The sequence below is a fragment of the Symphalangus syndactylus genome, chromosome 24 (genome assembly GCF_028878055.3).
Source record: "Symphalangus syndactylus isolate Jambi chromosome 24, NHGRI_mSymSyn1-v2.1_pri, whole genome shotgun sequence".
NCBI classification, from domain to species: domain Eukaryota; kingdom Metazoa; phylum Chordata; class Mammalia; order Primates; family Hylobatidae; genus Symphalangus; species Symphalangus syndactylus.
This window is the reverse complement of record NC_072446.2, coordinates 22,817,813-22,835,794: the sequence shown is the minus strand read 5'-3', so window position 1 is coordinate 22,835,794 and position 17,982 is coordinate 22,817,813. Positions and strand designations below refer to the sequence as shown.

The window sequence follows — 17,982 nt, the reverse complement described above, 5'->3', positions numbered from 1 at the left end:
CAAAATACAAAAATTAGCCGGGCATGGTGTCAGGCAGCCTGTAATCCCAGCTATTCGGGAGGCTGAGGCACAAGAATCGCTTGAACCCTGGAGGTGGAGTTTGCAATGAGCTGAGACTGTATCACTGCACTCCAGCCTGGGCGACAGAGCAAGACTCCGTCTCAAAAATAAATAAATAAATAAACTGGTTATGGTTTTTTTTGTTTGTTTGTTTCAGATGGAGTTTCACTCTTGCCCAGGCTGCGGTGCAGTGGCACATTCTCCGCTCACCACAACCTTCACCTCCCAGGTTAAAGCGATTCTCCTGCCTCAGCCTCTCAAGTAGCTGGGATTACAGGCGTACGCCACCATGCCCGGCTAATTTTGCATTTTTAGTAGGGTTTCACTATGTTGGTCAGGCTGGTCTCGAACTCCTGACCTCAAGTGATCCGCCTGCCTCGACCTCCCAAAGTGCTGGGATTACAGGCGTGAGCCACCGCCTCCGGCCGTTTATGTTTTTAAATGGAAGGAAAAGAAAGATGTCGGGGGATCCAGGGATCCCTACCTCAAACTCCTTCCTCCACACTCCTTTTTCATCTCCAAGTTAGGTTTCCAACTCACTAAAGCATGCATTCATTATATATTCACTTGACTATTCAGTTCCTCAGACAAACTCACTGTATTCTAAGCTCTGCTCAAATGTTACCGTCTCAAAAAGACCTTTCCTCTAAAATAGCTTTCCTCTCCCCATCCCAGCACTCCCTATCCATAGCCTTCCTCAGCTTGATTTTTCTCCATAGCACTTTTTATCCCCTGACATTCTACTATACATGTATGGGTTTACTTGTTCATTTTCATCTCCCAGATCAGAACGTAAACTTCATGAGAGCAGGGATTTGGTTTCATTCTCTGCTGTATCCTTGCACCTAGCACAGTGCTCAGCAGCCAGTAGGCGCTGAATAATTGTTGAGGGATGTCAGGTGTGCAGTGACTGTGTGCTGGGTATGGCAGATGCAAAGATGATGAAGACATTCTTGCACCCTAGTGACATATGACAGACAGGAAAGTGACTGAGGGACACTGTCATAAGGGCAGGACTCAGCATGGCTGGCAGTAGGGAAAGGTGTACTGTGAGATTCTAGATGGTCTTTGAAGGGACATTGAGACAGGTTTGCTCAAGGGGAAGTGAGAAGAGGCCTGCCTGGTTGGAGCAGCTAGTCCTGCCAAGGAAAAGAGGTGAGGGGTGAGGCTGGAGGAGTGTGGCCTGACCCTGTGGCTCAGCATGGGCCCTGGAATCAGACGGATCTGGCCGCCAGTCTTCCTTCCTTCCTGCCCTCACTCTGTCGTCTTGGCAAGTCACTTCACCTCTCGGAACCTCCATTTCCGCATCTGTAAAATGGAGATCAGACAGTTCCTTCTTTCTAGGATTGTGCACAGATTACAAATAGTATCTCTATAAAGGGCCTGATATGTAGGAAGTGCTCAATCCATGGGAGCCATCACTATTCTTAACTTTTTACTCTGAGCCATAGAGAGCCCTTGAAGGTTTTAGCGCAGGGGCGTGGCCTAAAGAAAGGGAGGTCCTTGGTGAAATCTCAGGAGAGCACAAGTTGGGCCTCTTGTGCTTGTCAACACCCAGTTGCGGGCTGGCTGAAACCAAACACGTAAAGAAAACAATCCAGCAGGGCATGGTGGCTCACGCCTGTAATCCCAGCACTTTGGAAGGCCAAGATGGGCAGATCGCCTGAGGTCAAGAGTTCGAGACCAGCCCGGCCAACATGGTGAAACCCCGTCTCTACTAAAAATACAAAAATTAGCCAGGTGTGGTGGCGGGCACCTGTAATCCCAGCTACTCGGGAGACTGAGACAGGAGAATAGCTTGAACCCAGGAGGCGGAGGTTGCAGTGAGCTGAGATCGTGCCACTGCACTCCAGCCTGGGCAATAAAGAGCGAAACTCAATCTCGAGAAAAAAATAAATAAATAAAAATTTAAAAAGCCAGTGCATCCTTCCCCCTACTTTTCCTTCTATCAAATAACCATCAATGTTCTTCAGGGCAGCTGCCCACCAGCTAAGTTCCAGAATGAGGAGGAGATGCCCCCAACTCCATTTTACTAATAATGACACGTAGTATGAGCAATAAATAAAGCCTCTGAGATATAGGGGCTTTTTTTTTTTTTTTTTTTTGAGACAAGACTTGCTCTGTTGCCCAGGCTGGAGTGCAGTGGCATGATCTCGGCTCATTGCAACCTCTGCCTCCTGAGTTCAAGTGATTCTCCTGCCTCAGCCTCCCAAGTAGCTGGGACTACAGGCGTGCACCACCATGCTCAGCTAATTATTGTATTTTTAGTAGAGACAGGGTTTCACCATCTTGGCCATGCTGGTCTCTAACTCCTGACCTCAAGTGATTCGCCTGCCTCGGCCGCCCAAAGTGCTGGAATTATAGGCATGAGCCACCGCACCAGGCCAAGGGCTATTTTTAATACAGAAAACCTGGCCTATCCTTACTTATCATAAATATACTGTTCTGCAACTTGCTTTCTCCTGACATTATTTTTATAAGATATTTCCATAATGATACATGTGGCTCAAGTTTATTCATTTTCATTGCTGTGTAATATTTTATCATATAACTTGGCCTCACCTTTTAAAATCCTTTTTCCTAATGATGTCTATTTAAGTTTGTTCCAATTTTTTCCTCATACTGGTCCATAAATCCTTAGCCACAATTCAAATTCTAGGAAACCTAAAAATGGAAGGCTTTTTATAATTTATTTAGCAGCAAGATCTGACCTGATTTGAACTTCTTTAGTGGCAAAACCTGACCTGAATAGACAGAAAGCTATTTATAATCATTATGCCACTTAATGTGAATATTCATATGTTCCACTGCGGAAATATTTATTTTTGTTTTTTGTTTTTTTGGTTTTTTTTTGAGACAGGGTCTCCCTCTGTCGCCCAGGCTGGAGTGCAGTGGTGCAATCACAGCTCACTGCAGCATCAACCACATGGGTTCAATCAGTCCTCCTGCCTCAGCCTCCTGAGTAGCTGGGACTACAGGCATGGGCCACCATACCGAGTTTAGATTTTTGCTTACAGGATGAACCAGTCCTCTCAAGGGGTATGATAGGAGATTTCATGAATGCACCATATTGTCTTTCAAAATTCTAAGAATTTCTTTTTTTTTTTCTTTGAGATGGAGTTTCGCTCTTTTTGCCCAGGCTGGAGTGCAATGGCCTGATCTCGGCTCACCGCAACCTCCGCCTCCCGGATTCAAGCGATTCTCCTGCCTCAGCCTCCCAAGTAGCTGGGATTACAGGCATGCACCACCGTGCCTGGCTAATTTTGCATTTTTAGTAGAGACAGGGTTTCACCATGTTGGTCAGGCTGGTCTCTAACTCCCAACCTCAGGTGATCCGCCCACCTCGGCCTCCCAAAGTGCTGAGATTACAGGCATGAGCCACCGCGCCCGGCCTCAAAATTCTAAGAATTTCTAAAATTCAAAACACGTTTAGCCCCAAGGGCTTCGGATAAGGGATGGTGGACGGGCACAAACATGACTGCGATGTATGTGTGTGGCAGAATGTATTTTCCAAAGATGCCCTCAACAATATTTCCGGTCCTCATGCTCTTCTAGAACTTTCTCTAATTCCTCTTCCTGTGAATCTGGGTGGGATTGTGAATCATCTATAACCAATAAAAAGATGAAAAAGGCCAGGCATGGTGGTTCATGTCTGTCATCCCAGCACTTTGGGAGGCTGAGGCAGGCGGATCATCTGAGGTCAGGAGTTCAAGACCAACCTGGCCGGCATGGTGAAACCCCATCTCTACTAAAAATACAAAAATTAGCCCGAGCGTGGTGGTGCATGCCTGTAATCCCAGCTACTTGGGAGGCTGAGGTGAGAGAATAGCTTGAACCTGGCAGGTGGAGGTTTCAGTGAGCCGAGATTCTGAGATTGCCCTACTGCACTCCAGCCTGGGTGACAGAGTGAGCGAGACTCTGTCTCAAAAAAAAAAAAAAAAAGATGGAAATGATGCTGCACAATTTGTGAGGCAATGCAGCTTCTAACTTGATCACTGGGACACTCACCTTTGGAGCCTGGAATCTTTATGCCGTGAAGAAGCCCAGGCCAAGTGGAGAGGCCACATACAGATGCTATGGTCAGCAGCCCCAGCAGAGGTTCCAGATGACAGCCAGCATCAGCCACCAAGCATGTCAGAGAACAAAGCTTTAGATGTCCCAACTCCCAGCTGTCAAGTCATCCTCACCCTTTAAATCTTCCCGTCTAAAGCCCCAGACAAGTTGTCCCACTGTGCCCTTTCCAAAATGATGAGCATGATAAAATGGTTATTGTTTTACACCACTAAATTTGGGATAATTTGTTATGCTGCAGCAGTAGTAACTAGAGCAACACATTTTTTTTTTTTTTTTTTTTTGAGAGGGAGTCTTGCTTTGTTACCCAGGCTGAAGTGCAGTGGCGCAATCTCGGCTCACTGCAACCTTTGCCTCCTAGGTTCAAGCGATTCTCCTGCCTCAGCCTCCCAAGTAGCTGGGATTACAGGTGCACACCACCACGCCCAGCTAATTTTCGTATTTTTAATAGAGACAGGGTTTCATCATGTCGTCCAGGCTGGTCTCGAACTCCTGACCTCAAGTGATTCCCCCCACCCCCCTGCCTCGGCCTCCCAAAGTGTTGGAATTACAGGCGTGAGCCACTGCAACCGGCTCAACATGGGTTTATATGTAATTTGTGCATGGGGCAAAAATGTCTCCAGGTCACGTGGTTTGCAAGAGAGGATTTGGTGAACAGGTGAGGTATGCAAATCTTCTGCTTTACTATTTTCCAAATTGTTCTCCAAAATAGTTGTAGCAATTTATACTCCCAGCAGCGGTGAAGGAGGGCTTCCTTTATTTCCTGCTTCACCCACCATTACTGTAATCAGAATTTTCCAGGGTTTGGTCCTTCTGCCACCAATCCCCTCTGAAGAGAGAGAGTAAGGTAAGAGTTAGCAAAGGCCTCTAAGAGCTTTGATTCTGTAAAGGACTATGTCTTTGCTGTCAAAAAAAACTGACTTATAGCCAGGCACAGTGGCATGAGCCTCTAGTCCCACCAACTTGGGGGGCTGAGACAGGAGGATCACTTGAGTCTAAGAGTTCTGTATTGTAGTGCACTATGTCAATTGGGTGTCTGCACTAAGTTCAGCATCAATATGGCGACCTCCCAGGTCTGGGGGACCACCAGGTTGTCTAAGGAGGGATGAACCAGCCCAGGTTGGAAATGGAGCAGGTCAAAACTCCAGTGTTGATTAGTAGTGGGATCGCGCCTGTGAATAGCCACCGCACTCCAGCCTAGGCAACATAATGAGACCCTGCCTCTAAAATAATTAAAAAATTAAAAATTAAATAAAATAGCCCGGGCATGGTGGCTCACGCCTGTAATCCCAGCACTTTGGGAGGCCAAGGCGGGCAGATCACCTGAGGCCAGGAGTTCAAGACCAGCTTGGCCAACGTGGTGAAACCCTGTCTCTACTAAAAATACAAAAATTAGCCAGGCGTGGTGGCCGGCACCTGTAATTCCAGCTACTCAGGAGGCTGAGGCAGAGGTTGCAATGAGCTGAGATCACACCATCGCACTCTAGCCTCGGCGACAACAGTGAAACTAGGTCTCAAAAAATAATAATAATAATAAAAATAAAAAACAAAAACTGACTTAAATCCCTTTTTTAAATTCTCCTCAGTCTTTCCTATCCTGTAGAGGAAGGCCTAAGGCATGACAAGATTGCTCCTAGTATTGCCTGATATAACTCATTCTCTCATTCAACAGATATTAGTATTTATCAAGTACTGGCCAGGCGTGGTGGCTCACACCTGTAATCCCAGCACTTTGGGAGACCGAGACAGGAGGATCACTTGAGGTCAGAAGTTTGAGACCAGCCTGGCCTATATGGTGAAATCTCATCTCTACTACAAATACTATATATATATATATATATATATATATATATATATAGGCCAGGTGTAGCGGCAGGTGCCTGTAATCCCAGGTACTCGGGAGGCTGAGACATGGGAATTGCTTGAACCCGGAAGGCAGAGGTTGCAGTGAGCCAAGATCGCCCCACTGCACTCCAGCCTGGGCAATAGAGTGAGACTCTGTCTCAAAAAAAGAAAAAATAATAATATTTATCAAGTACCAAACTAGATGCCAGACATTTTTCTAGATGCTAAGAGAAAATTATGATGATGATGATGATGCCACTGCCATCTAGGGACCAGGTATTTATTGAATTTTTTAGTCAGCCAACATCCATTCACCTGACTTCTGAAACAGCCAGATTTCCTTCTCTCCTTGTTTTCAGTCTATGTGGTTCTTTGAGGTTGTTAACTCCATTTCCATCTCCAGACATCATATGAACTAGCCTGGCCAGTCAGAATATTATATTCCTTTTGCAACAGTGATTGGTTCAGGGCTGAGCAGACCAGCCAGAGCCAATGATACTAAATGTCCAGCTTTCTTTGTGCCTTTGAAGAGGCCAACTTTCTCTTTCATGCTAGACATAAACATGACAGGTTGTGAGGCCACAGCAGTGGCAACTGTTTTATCAACATGTGGAACCTGAGAATGAAATGAGCATATGAACAGACGGATACAAACAGCAAAGAGAAATTGAGTCCTAATGATATAGTTTGACTCTTGAATTCACCTAGTCCTAACCTGCCTTTCTTTCCTTCCCCAGTTTTGCATCTACTGAGGTTTTTACAAGTGTGTTTTTTTTATTTTAAGTGAATCATAGCACACATACAGAAAAATACACATTGTAACAAAAGTATAGTTTGCTAAATTTTTACAAATGGAATATACCCATTTAACCAATACTCACATCAAGAAATAAGGACATGATATAATATATACATGTACATCATATATGTATAGGTATGTATATGCATGTGTATGTATATGATGTACATGGTCTCCAATTTATGACAGTTTGACGTACCGCTTTTTTATTTCATAATGGTTAGAAAGTGATACATGTTCAGTAGAAACTGGACTTCAAGAAGGCCAGGCACAGTGGCACATGCCTGTAATCCCAGCACTTTGCAGGCCAAGGCGGGTGGATCACTTGAGGTCAGGAGTTCAAGACCAGCCTGGTCAACATGGAGAAGTCCCATCTCTACTGAAAATACAAAAAATTAGCCAGGCATGGTGGTGCGCACCTGTAATCCTAGCTACTTGGGAGGCTGAGGCAGGAAATTAGCTTGAACTCAGGAGGCAGAGGTACCTGTGAGCCGAGATTGCCCCACTGCACTCCAGCCTGGGTGAGAGAACAAGACTCCATCTCACAAAAAAAAAAAAAAAGAAAGAAACCGGACTTCAAGTACCTATACAACCATTCTGTTTTTCAGTTTCAGTACAGTGTTCAACAAATGATATGAGATATTCAACACTTGATTATAAAATAGGCATTGTGTTAATTTTACCCAACTTTAGGCTAATGTAAGTGTTCCGAGCACATTTAAGGTGGACTAGGCTAAACTAAGATGTTTGGTAGATTAGGTGGATTAGTGCATTTTCAATTTACGGTATTTTCAGCTCACAGTGGGTTTAGCAAGATGTAGCCCCTCTGTATGTTGAGGAGCACCTGTGCTGTTATGTCTGGCTCCGTTTGCTCACCATGTTTTGTGAGATTCATGCATACCGATGAGTGAGATTGTAAAACCATTCATTTTAATTGCTGAATAGTATCCCGTTGTGTGAATACCCCATAGTTTACTTTCCAGTCAACTGCTGTCATCTGGCATTTGGATCGTTTCTAGTTAGAGGATACTAGGAATAAAGCTGCTATAAGCTCCCTGGGACAGTGGCTCTCAGGCTTGTGAAATACTCTCTTGATGTAGTGTATTAGGCATAGCTGGGGGCTCACATGATATCAGCAGCCTTAGTTTCTCTCAATATCTTAGTTCTGCTTCCCTCTGAGTTGGTTTCATCAGATTCATGTGTTCCTCCTGACCAGCTTATTCCCAGCTGCTCCAGGCTTCCATTCCCCAGCCCAGTCACTTAGCCAAAAAAAGAAATTTTATAATAAAGTCGCATTGGTCTGGCTTCATTCATGTGTTCCTCCCTGAACCGATCCCTGTGACTAAAGGGATGGAGTGTGCTGATTGGACAGAAGTGGTCACATGCCCACTCCCCAACGCGCCCCCACCCTGCAGCCAGGAAGCAAGATCAGCTTCCTGTGAACCACATGGCTGATGTAGGGAGGGGTGGCTCCCCGAGGGGAAATCAAAGTGCAATTATTCAAGTGGAATTGTTGCTGGGCAGGCAAAAACAACAGATATTTGTGGACCACACCAACTTTTTTTCAATGCCTTCATGCCTTTAGGTGCTCTGTTTCTGCTACCAGGAAATACTGTGTTCTCTTTCTCCTCATCCTCTAAGATCCAGCTTAAATATTTTTCCCATCCTGAAACCTCCCAGAACTTTTGGACTTGATTCTGGATGGATGTTCTTTTTTTTTTTTTTTTCTTTTAAGACAGAGTCTCGCTCTGTTGCCCAAGCTGGAGTGCAGTGGCGCTATCTCAGCTCACTGCAACCTCCGCCTCCCAGGTTCAAGCAATTCTCCTGCCTCAGCCTCCTGAGTAGCTGGGATTACAGGCGCCCACCACCGTGCCTGGCTAATTTTTTGTATTTTTACTAGATACAGGATTTCACCATGTTGGCCAGGCTGGTCTCGAACTTCTGACCTCAGGTGATCCGCCCACCTTGGCCTCCCAAAGTGCTGGGATTAGAAAGGCCTGAGCCACCACACCGGCCTGGATGGATGTTCTTAACCTCCATTTACTCTCCTTCTGTTGGAAGAGGCTCAAAAGCTTAAAACAGCATTCCACAGGCTCTCTTGCAGCTAGGACAGTGGGAAGTTAAATTCTGTCAGTTAGATTCATTTGCATGAGATCTGGAGGATGGGAGAGAGGGAGAGGGAGTCTTCCTGGAGCTGTGTCAGCTAAGGGAGCAGTTCTGGCAGGTGGGAGGAGCGTGTACAGTGGAGTCCACTGTGCAGTCCCCACTTAGGAGGGTGTGAGGTAGTAGGATGGAGACCATGGTGGTGGCAGGGAAGCAGCAGTTTGGTAACCTTGGGAGCAAGGCCTTGCTGGAGGAACCTTGAAATCAAAAGCCTGAAATGGCCCCTGAATTCTACTCTTACAGACCTCCTAATGATTTTACAAGCACCTATATCCCTGTATTAAATCTTATTTATTTATTTATTATTATTATTTTTTAATTATAGACACAGAGTCTTATACTGTTGCCCAGGCTGGTCTCAAACTCCTGGCCTCAAGCAATCCTCCCACCTGGGCCTCCCAAAACACTGGGATTACAGGTGTGAACAACTGTCAAGCCTCAAAATTCTTTTTTGGGCCAGGCGCGGTTGCTTCCACCTGTAATCCCAGCTCTTTGGGAGGCCAAGGTGGGTAGATCACTTGAGGCCAGGAGTTCGAGACCAGCCTGGCCAACATTGTGAAACCCCATCTCTACTAAAAATACAAAAATTAGCCAGGCATGGTGGCCCATGCCTGTAATCCCAGCTACTCGGGAGGCTGCAGGGAAGAAGGAGAATTGCTTGAAATTGGGAGGCGGAGGTACAGTGAGTCAAGATCACACCGCTACACTCCAGCCTGGGTGACAGAGAAAAACCGTGTCTCAAAAAAATACAATAAAATAAAAGATTTTTTTAAAAAGCACTTGAATAGCACTTACTCTGTGTCAGGCACTAGTCTAAGCACTTTATTAAAAATTTACGGACCAGACATGGTGGCTCATGCCTGTAATCTCAACCCTTTGGGAGGGCAAAGCAGGCAGATCACTTGAGGTCAGTAGTTCAAGACCAGTCCGAACAACATGGTGAAACCCCATCTCTACTAAAAATACAAAAATTAGCTGAGCATGGTGATATGCACCTGAAATCCCAGCTACTTGGGAGGCTGAGGAAGGAGAATAGCTTGAACCCGGGAGGTGGAGGTTGCAGTGAGCTGAGATCGCACCACTGCACTCTAGCCTGGGCAACAAGAGTGAAACTCCATCTAAAAAAAAAAAAAAAAAAAAATTTACAACCAGGCATGGTGGTTCACACCTGTAATCCCAGCACTTTGGCAGGCCCAGGTGGGTGGCTCCCCTGAGGTCTGGAGTTCAAGAGCAGCTTGGCCTACATGGTGAAACCCTGCCTCTACTAAAAATAAAAAATTAGTCGGGTGTGGTGGCACACAGGTCCCAGCTACTCCGGAGGCTAAGGCAGGAGAATTGCTTGAATCCAGGAGGTGGATGTTGCAGTGAGCCAAGATCCCGCCACTGCACTCTAGCCTGGGCGACAGAGTGAGACTTTGTCTCAAAAAAAAAAAGATAAAAAAATTTACTTAATGGGCTGGGTGTGGTGGCTCCTGCCTGTAATCCCAGCACTTTGGGAGGTCAAAGGGACGGATCATTTGAATCCAGGAGTTCAAGACCAGCCTGGCCAACATAGCCAAATTTCATCTCTACTAAAAAATACAAAAAATTCTTTCTTTCTTTCTTCTTTCTTTCTTTCTTTCTTTCTTTCTTTCTTTCTTTCTTTCTTTCTTAGCCAAATTTCATCTCTACTAAAAAATACAAAAAATTCTTTCTTTCTTTCTTCTTTCTTCCTTTCTTCCTTTCTTCCTTTCTTTCTTTCTTTCTTTCTTTTCTTTCTTTCTTTTCTTTCCCTCTCTGGCGTAGGCTACAATCTACTCGGCTTGCTGCTGCCCACGCCGCCGACTGCCTGGGACTGCCGGCGCGCGCCACCGCTGCCTGCCTTTTCTCCTTTGGATGCAGGCACGCGTTCACCATCTTGGCCACGCTGGTCGCCAGCTCCTGACGCCGAGTGCTCTGCCCGCCTCAGCCTCCCAAGATACTGGGACTACAGACGGAGTCTCGCTCACCCAGTGCTCGGTGTTGCCTGGGCTGGAGTGCGGTGGCGTGGTCTGGCCTCGCGGCAGCCTCTACCCCCCGGCCGCCTGCCTTCGCCTGCCAGGGTGCTGGGATTGCAGCCCCTGCCCGGCCGCCGCCACATCTGGAAGGTGGGGAGCGCCTCTGCCCGGCCGCCCCGTATGGGAAGTGAGGAGCGCCTCTGCCCGACCGCCCCGTCTGGGAAGTGAGGAGCGCCTCTGCCCGGCCACCCACCGTCTGGGAAGTGAGGAGCGCCTCTGCCCGGCCACCCACCGTCTGGGAAGTGAGGAGCGCCTCTGCCCGGCCACCCACCGTCTGGGAAGTGAGGAGCGCCTCTGCCCGGCCACCCACCGTCTGGGAAGTGAGGAGCGCCTCTGCCCGGCCACCCACCGTCTGGGAAGTGAGGAGCGCCTCTGCCCGGCCACCCACCGTCTGGGAAGTGAGGAGCGCCTCTGCCCGGCCACCCACCGTCTGGGAAGTGAGGAGCGCCTCTGCCCGGCCGCCCCGTCTGGGAAGTGAGGAGCGCCTCTGCCCGGCCACCCACCGTCTGGGAAGTGAGGAGCGCCTCTGCCCGGCCACCCACCGTCTGGGAAGTGAGGAGCGCCTCTGCCCGGCCACCCCGTCTGGGAAGTGAGGAGCCCCTCTGCCCGGCCTCCCATCGTCTGGGAGGTGAGGAGCGCCTCTGCCCGGCCGCCCCGTCCGGGAAGAAGTGAGGAGCGCCTCTGCCTGGCCGCCCCGTCCGGGAAGAAGTGAGGAGCACCTCTGCCCGGCCACCCATCGTCTGGGAAGTGAGGAGCGCCTCTGCCCGGCCGCCCCGTCCGGGAAGAAGTGGGGAGCGCCTCTGCCCGGCCACCCACCGTCTGGGAAGTGAGGAGCGCCTCTGCCCGGCCACCCACCGTCTGGGAAGTGAGGAGCGCCTCTGCCCGGCTGCCCCGTCTGGGAAGTGAGGAGCGCCTCTGCCCGGCCACCCATCGTCTGGGAAGTGAGGAGCGCCTCTGCCCGGCCTCCCATCGTCTGGGAGGTGAGGAGCGCCTCTGCCCGGCCACCCCGTCCGGGAGGAAGTAAGGAGCGCCTCTGCCCGGCCCCCCCGTCCGGGAAGAAGTGAGGAGCGCCTCTGCCCGGCCACCCCGTCCGGGAAGAAGTGAGGAGCGCCTCTGCCCGGCCGCCCACCGTCTGGGAAGTGAGGAGCACCTCTGCCCGGCCACCCACCGTCTGGGAAGTGAGGAGCGCCTCTGCCCGGCTGCCCCGTCTGGGAAGTGAGGAGCGCCTCTGCCCGGCCAGCCATCGTCTGGGAAGTGAGGAGCGCCTCTGCCCGGCCTCCCATCGTCTGGGAGGTGAGGAGCGCCTCTGCCCGGCCACCCCGTCCGGGAGGAAGTAAGGAGCGCCTCTGCCCGGCCCCCCCGTCCGGGAAGAAGTGAGGAGCGCCTCTGCCCGGCCGCCCTGTCTGGGAAGAAATGAGGAGCGCCTCTGCCCAGGTGCCCCATCCGGGAAGAAGTGAGGAGCGCCTCTGCCCGGCCGCCCCATCCGGGAAGAAGTGAGGAGCGCCTCTGCCCGGCCACCCATCGTCTGGGAAGTGAGGAGTGCCTCTGCCCGGCCACCCACCGTCTGGGAAGTGAGGAGCGCCTCTGCCCGGCCACCCTGTCCGGGAAGAAGTGAGGAGCGCCTCTGCCCGGCCGCCCCGTCTGGGAAGAAGTGAGGAGCGCCTCTGCCCGACCGCCCCGTCGGGAAGAAGTGAGGAGCGCCTCTGCCCGGCCACCCACCGTCTGGGAAGTGAGGAGCGCCTCTGCCCGGCCACCCACCGTCTGGGAAGTGAGGAGCGCCTCTGCCCGGCCACCCACCGTCTGGGAAGTGAGGAGCGCCTCTGCCCGGCCACCCACCGTCTGGGAAGTGAGGAGCGCCTCTGCCCGGCCACCCACCGTCTGGGAAGTGAGGAGCGCCTCTGCCCGGCCACCCACCGTCTGGGAAGTGAGGAGCGCCTCTGCCCGGCCACCCACCGTCTGGGAAGTGAGGAGCGCCTCTGCCCGGCCACCCACCGTCTGGGAAGTGAGGAGCGCCTCTGCCCGGCCACCCACCGTCTGGGAAGTGAGGAGCGCCTCTGCCCGGCCACCCACCGTCTGGGAAGTGAGGAGCGCCTCTGCCCGGCCGCCCCGTCTGGGAAGTGAGGAGCCCCTCTGCCCGGCCTCCCATCGTCTGGGAGGTGAGGAGCGCCTCTGCCCGGCCGCCCCGTCCGGGAAGAAGTGAGGAGCGCCTCTGCCTGGCCGCCCCGTCCGGGAAGAAGTGAGGAGCGCCTCTGCCCGGCCACCCATCGTCTGGGAAGTGAGGAGCGCCTCTGCCCGGCCACCCACCGTCTGGGAAGTGAGGAGCGCCTCTGCCCGGCTGCCCCGTCTGGGAAGTGAGGAGCGCCTCTGCCCGGCCACCCATCGTCTGGGAAGTGAGGAGCGCCTCTGCCCGGCCTCCCATCGCCTGGGAGGTGAGGAGCGCCTCTGCCCGGCCACCCCGTCCGGGAGGAAGTAAGGAGCGCCTCTGCCCGGCCCCCCCGTCCGGGAAGAAGTGAGGAGTGCCTCTGCCCGGCCACCCCGTCCGGGAAGAAGTGAGGAGCGCCTCTGCCCGGCCGCCCACCGTCTGGGAAGTGAGGAGCACCTCTGCCCGGCCACCCACCGTCTGGGAAGTGAGGAGCGCCTCTGCCCGGCTGCCCCGTCTGGGAAGTGAGGAGCGCCTCTGCCCGGCCAGCCATCGTCTGGGAAGTGAGGAGCGCCTCTGCCCGGCCTCCCATCGTCTGGGAGGTGAGGAGCGCCTCTGCCCGGCCACCCCGTCCGGGAGGAAGTAAGGAGCGCCTCTGCCCGGCCCCCCCGTCCGGGAAGAAGTGAGGAGCGCCTCTGCCCGGCCGCCCTGTCTGGGAAGAAATGAGGAGCGCCTCTGCCCAGGTGCCCCATCCGGGAAGAAGTGAGGAGCGCCTCTGCCCGGCCGCCCCATCCGGGAAGAAGTGAGGAGCGCCTCTGCCCGGCCACCCATCGTCTGGGAAGTGAGGAGTGCCTCTGCCCGGCCACCCACCGTCTGGGAAGTGAGGAGCGCCTCTGCCCGGCCGCCCTGTCCGGGAAGAAGTGAGGAGCGCCTCTGCCCGGCCGCCCCGTCTGGGAAGAAGTGAGGAGCGCCTCTGCCTGGCCGCCCCGTCGGGAAGAAGTGAGGAGCGCCTCTGCCCGGCCGCCCCGTCCGGGAAGAAGTGAGGAGCGCCTCTGCCCGGCCGCCCCGTCTGGGAGGTGAGGAGCGCCTCTGCCCGGCCACCCATCGTCTGGGAGGTGAGGAGCGCCTCTGCCCGGCCACCCATCGTCTGGGAGGTGAGGAGTGCCTCTGCCCGGCCGCCCATCGTCTGGGAAGTGAGGAGCGCCTCTGCCCGGCCACCCATCGTCTGGGAAGTGAGGAGCGCCTCTGCCCGGCCACCTATCGTCTGGGAAGAAGTGAGGAGCGTCTCTGCCTGGCCGCCCCGTCTGGGAAGTGAGGAGCCCCTCTGCCCGGCCGCCCCGTGTCTGGGTAGAAGTGAGGAGCTCCTCTGCCTGGCTGCTCCGTCTGGGAGGTCTACCACGGAGGCCAGAAGCAACGTGGGCGCTGGATGTGGTGGCTCACGCCTGTGGTCTTGGCACTCTGGGGGGCGAGGCGGGTTGATCACTTCGGGCTAGGAGTTCGAGACCAGTCTGGCCAACTTGGCGAAACATGAAGAATACAACAGACAAACCAACCAACCAACTCAATGACAACAAAACAGGTCTACCCTGGAGTCATACTCTAATTTTTTCTATTTTCCTCCCTTTCTGATCCTTTATCCCACTCTCTTTTTCTTCCTCTTCCTTCTCCCTCTTCTTTGTCAAATAGAGGATTGAGTTATTATCACTGATCCATATAAAGTCCCTCTCTCATCTATTTTAACTCCCACCCCCATTTCTATTCCCCGACTTCCCATGTGCAACCTTCCTAATATGTTTGATACGCATCTTTTTGTTTGTATGTATTTTTAGAAAATGTTTATTGTTTTTGTATGCAAAAAAAATTAATAATAAAAAAAAAATTATGTCCAAAAAAAAAAAAAAAAAATACAAAAAATTAGCTGGGCCGTGGTGGCATGCGCCTGTAGTCCCAGCTACTCGGGAGGCTGAGGCAGGAGAATGGCTTGAACCTGGGAGGCAGAGGTTGCAGTGAGCCCAGATCGCTCCATTGCACTCCATCCTGGGTGACACAGCGAGACCCTGTCTCAAAACAAAACAAAACAGTACAAACCACTGAACAAACAAAACTCTTAATCTTTACAACAACATCTTGAGGTAAGTACTACTGCCACCCTCATTTGCAGATGAGGAAATCAGAGTCTAGAAGGATTAAGAAATGTGCCCAAGGTCACACAACTGGTTTCTTATAAATTATGTAAGGTTATGCGTAAATTTCTTAATGCCATGGGGAATGCTCTTGATGGGAAGGACTGTCCTTGAAGGCAAGCACTGTTTTTTTTTCATATTTGCACCCCAGTGCCTAAATCAGCACCCCAAGCACTGGATAGGTGTTTGGTAAATATTGGTTGAATGAATGAATGAAACTATTTATGAATTCAACTGAGTCTGCTGTGAAAAGAAAAAAAAAACCTAAAGATTAAAAAGAAATTCAGAGTATATTTTCCCACTAGAGCACAGGTGAGCAAAGTTCTTTTATAAAGAGGCAGATAGTAATTTTTTTGTTTTTTTGAGACAGAGTCTCACTCTGTCACCCAGGCTGGAGTGCAGTCACATGATCACCGCAGCCTGGACCTCTTGGGCTCAAGTGATCCTCCCACCTTAGCCCTCCAAGTAGCTGGGACACAGACTTACAACACTATGCCTGGCAAATTTTTTTTATTTTTTTCTATAGAAACAAGGTGTCACTATATTACCCAGGCTGGTCTCAAACTCCTGGCCTCAAGTGATCCTCCCACCTTAGCCTCCCAAAGGGCTAGGATTAGAGATAGTAAATTCTTTTTTTTTTTGACCTTAGCCTCCCAAAGGGCTAGGATTAGAGATAGTAAATTCTTTTTTTTTTGAGATGGGGGTCTCGCTCTATTGCCCAGGCTGCAGTGCAGTGGCTTGATCTCAACTCACTGTAGTCTCTGCCTCCAAGGTTCAAGCGATTCTCCTGCCTCAGCCTCCTGAGTAGCTGGGACCACAGGCATGTACCACAACACCCAGCTAATTTTTGTATTTTTGGTAGAGATGGGGTTTCACCATTTTGGCTAGGGTGGTCTCCAACTCCTGGCCTCAAATTATCTGCCTGTCTCAACCTCCCAAAGTGCTGAGATTACAGGCGTGAGCTACTGGGCCCAGCGAAGATAGTAAATACTTTTTATTTTACTGGCTATACTATCTTTGGCACAGCCAATTAATTCTGCTATTCTATCACAAAGGCAGCCATAGCCACTATGTAAACAAAGGAGTGTGTTTCTGTTCCAATAAAACTTTATTTACAAAGACAAGCAGCAGACCAGATTTGGCTCATGAATTGTACTTTGCTGACCTTGCCCTATAGGATGAGTTTTAATATATCAAAAGATTTACTGTAGATTACTGTACTTAGTAAAATCATTTTTTTGCTTTGTTTTGAAAAAATTATTTTATTTTATTATATTTTTTTGAGACAGAGTCTCACTCTGTCTCCCAGGTTGGAGTGCAGTGGCTCGATCTTGGCTCACTGCAATCTCGGCCTGCCAGGTTCAAGCGATTCTCCTGCCTCAGCCTCCTGAGTGGCTGTGATTACAGGTGTGTGCCACCACGCCCGGCTAATTTTTGTATTTTTAGGAGAGACAAGGTTTTGCCATGTTGGCCAGGCTGATCTCGAACTCCTGACCTCAGGCAATCTGCCTGTCTCAGCTTCCCAAAATGCTGGAATTACAGGTGTGAGCCACCATGCCCGGCCCTCTCCAACTTGTAAGTAGGGAATATAAAGCTAACGTTTCAACATTGTATTTCATTTATTTTTATTTTTTTGAAAAGCAAATCTTTATTGTCTAGAAATACATATTTTAAAAATCCCTCACAAAAGATGCTATTCTCTAATTTCCCCATCTTCGTTTTCTTTCTTTTTTTTTTTAAGACAGAGTCTTCCTCTGTCACCCAGGCTGGAGTGCAGTAGTGTGATCTCCGCTGCAACCTCTGCCTCCCGGGTTCAAGTGATTCTCCTGCCTTAGCCTCTTGAGTAGCTGGAATTACAGGCATGTGCCACCATACCCGGCTAATTTTTGTATTTTTGTAGAGATGAGGTTTCACCTTGTTGGCCAAGCTGGTCTTGAACTCCTGACCTCAAGCGATTCACCCGCCTCAGCCTCCCAATCATTTCTCCATCTTCTTCCTCTTCTTCCACACCTCTGATATAAAGGACATTATTACACCTTATTAAAATTTCACCCAGATGTCCAGACAATGCTCCATCTATGTATTCTTCTTTATTTGCAAGCTGCATGTTCGTATAGCCATCTACAGATACCATGTAGTCCTAGTACTCCATTCCCCACCTAAGTTTCACCATCCTTGGCTTTCCTATTACTCCACTGAGGAAAGATTTGGGATTGAGAGGTAAACTCATCATCGTAACCACAGGCAAATGCTATGGGCGAATGCTGCAGGCCGCTGACCAGGCTGACCAGGCTCCTGACTACAGCAGCTACCGCAGGTCCTGAGCCACTGAGCATCAAGAGAAAACTATGTTCAAGGTTTTATAGTAAGGAATGTATTTGGTAACATTCCATGATTTCATACCGTAGAAGGCTCAGCCAACATCCATGATTCCATATAGAAGGGGGTTTAGCTAACATTCCTTGAGTCCGTACAGGTGAGGATGCTCTGTAGACATTCCATGATGATAAGCAAAAAGGTTCTGCGAACATTCAATGATTTTATACATGGACAGATGTTCTGCAAACGGTTCAAAATTCATCCCACAAGAAAGGATTCTAGCCAGGCGCAGTGGCTCACACCTGTATTCCCAGCACTTTGGGAGGCTGAGGCGGGCAGATCACCTGAGGTCAGGAGTTTGAGACC

General features: G+C 50.4%; 1 pseudogene; it reads right to left on the bottom strand.

The window, feature by feature from the left end:
- Positions 1–1,077: 1,077 nt before the first annotated feature.
- Positions 1,078–17,527, bottom strand: LOC134735850 (small nuclear ribonucleoprotein F-like; annotated as a pseudogene).
- Positions 17,528–17,982: the final 455 nt, after the last annotated feature.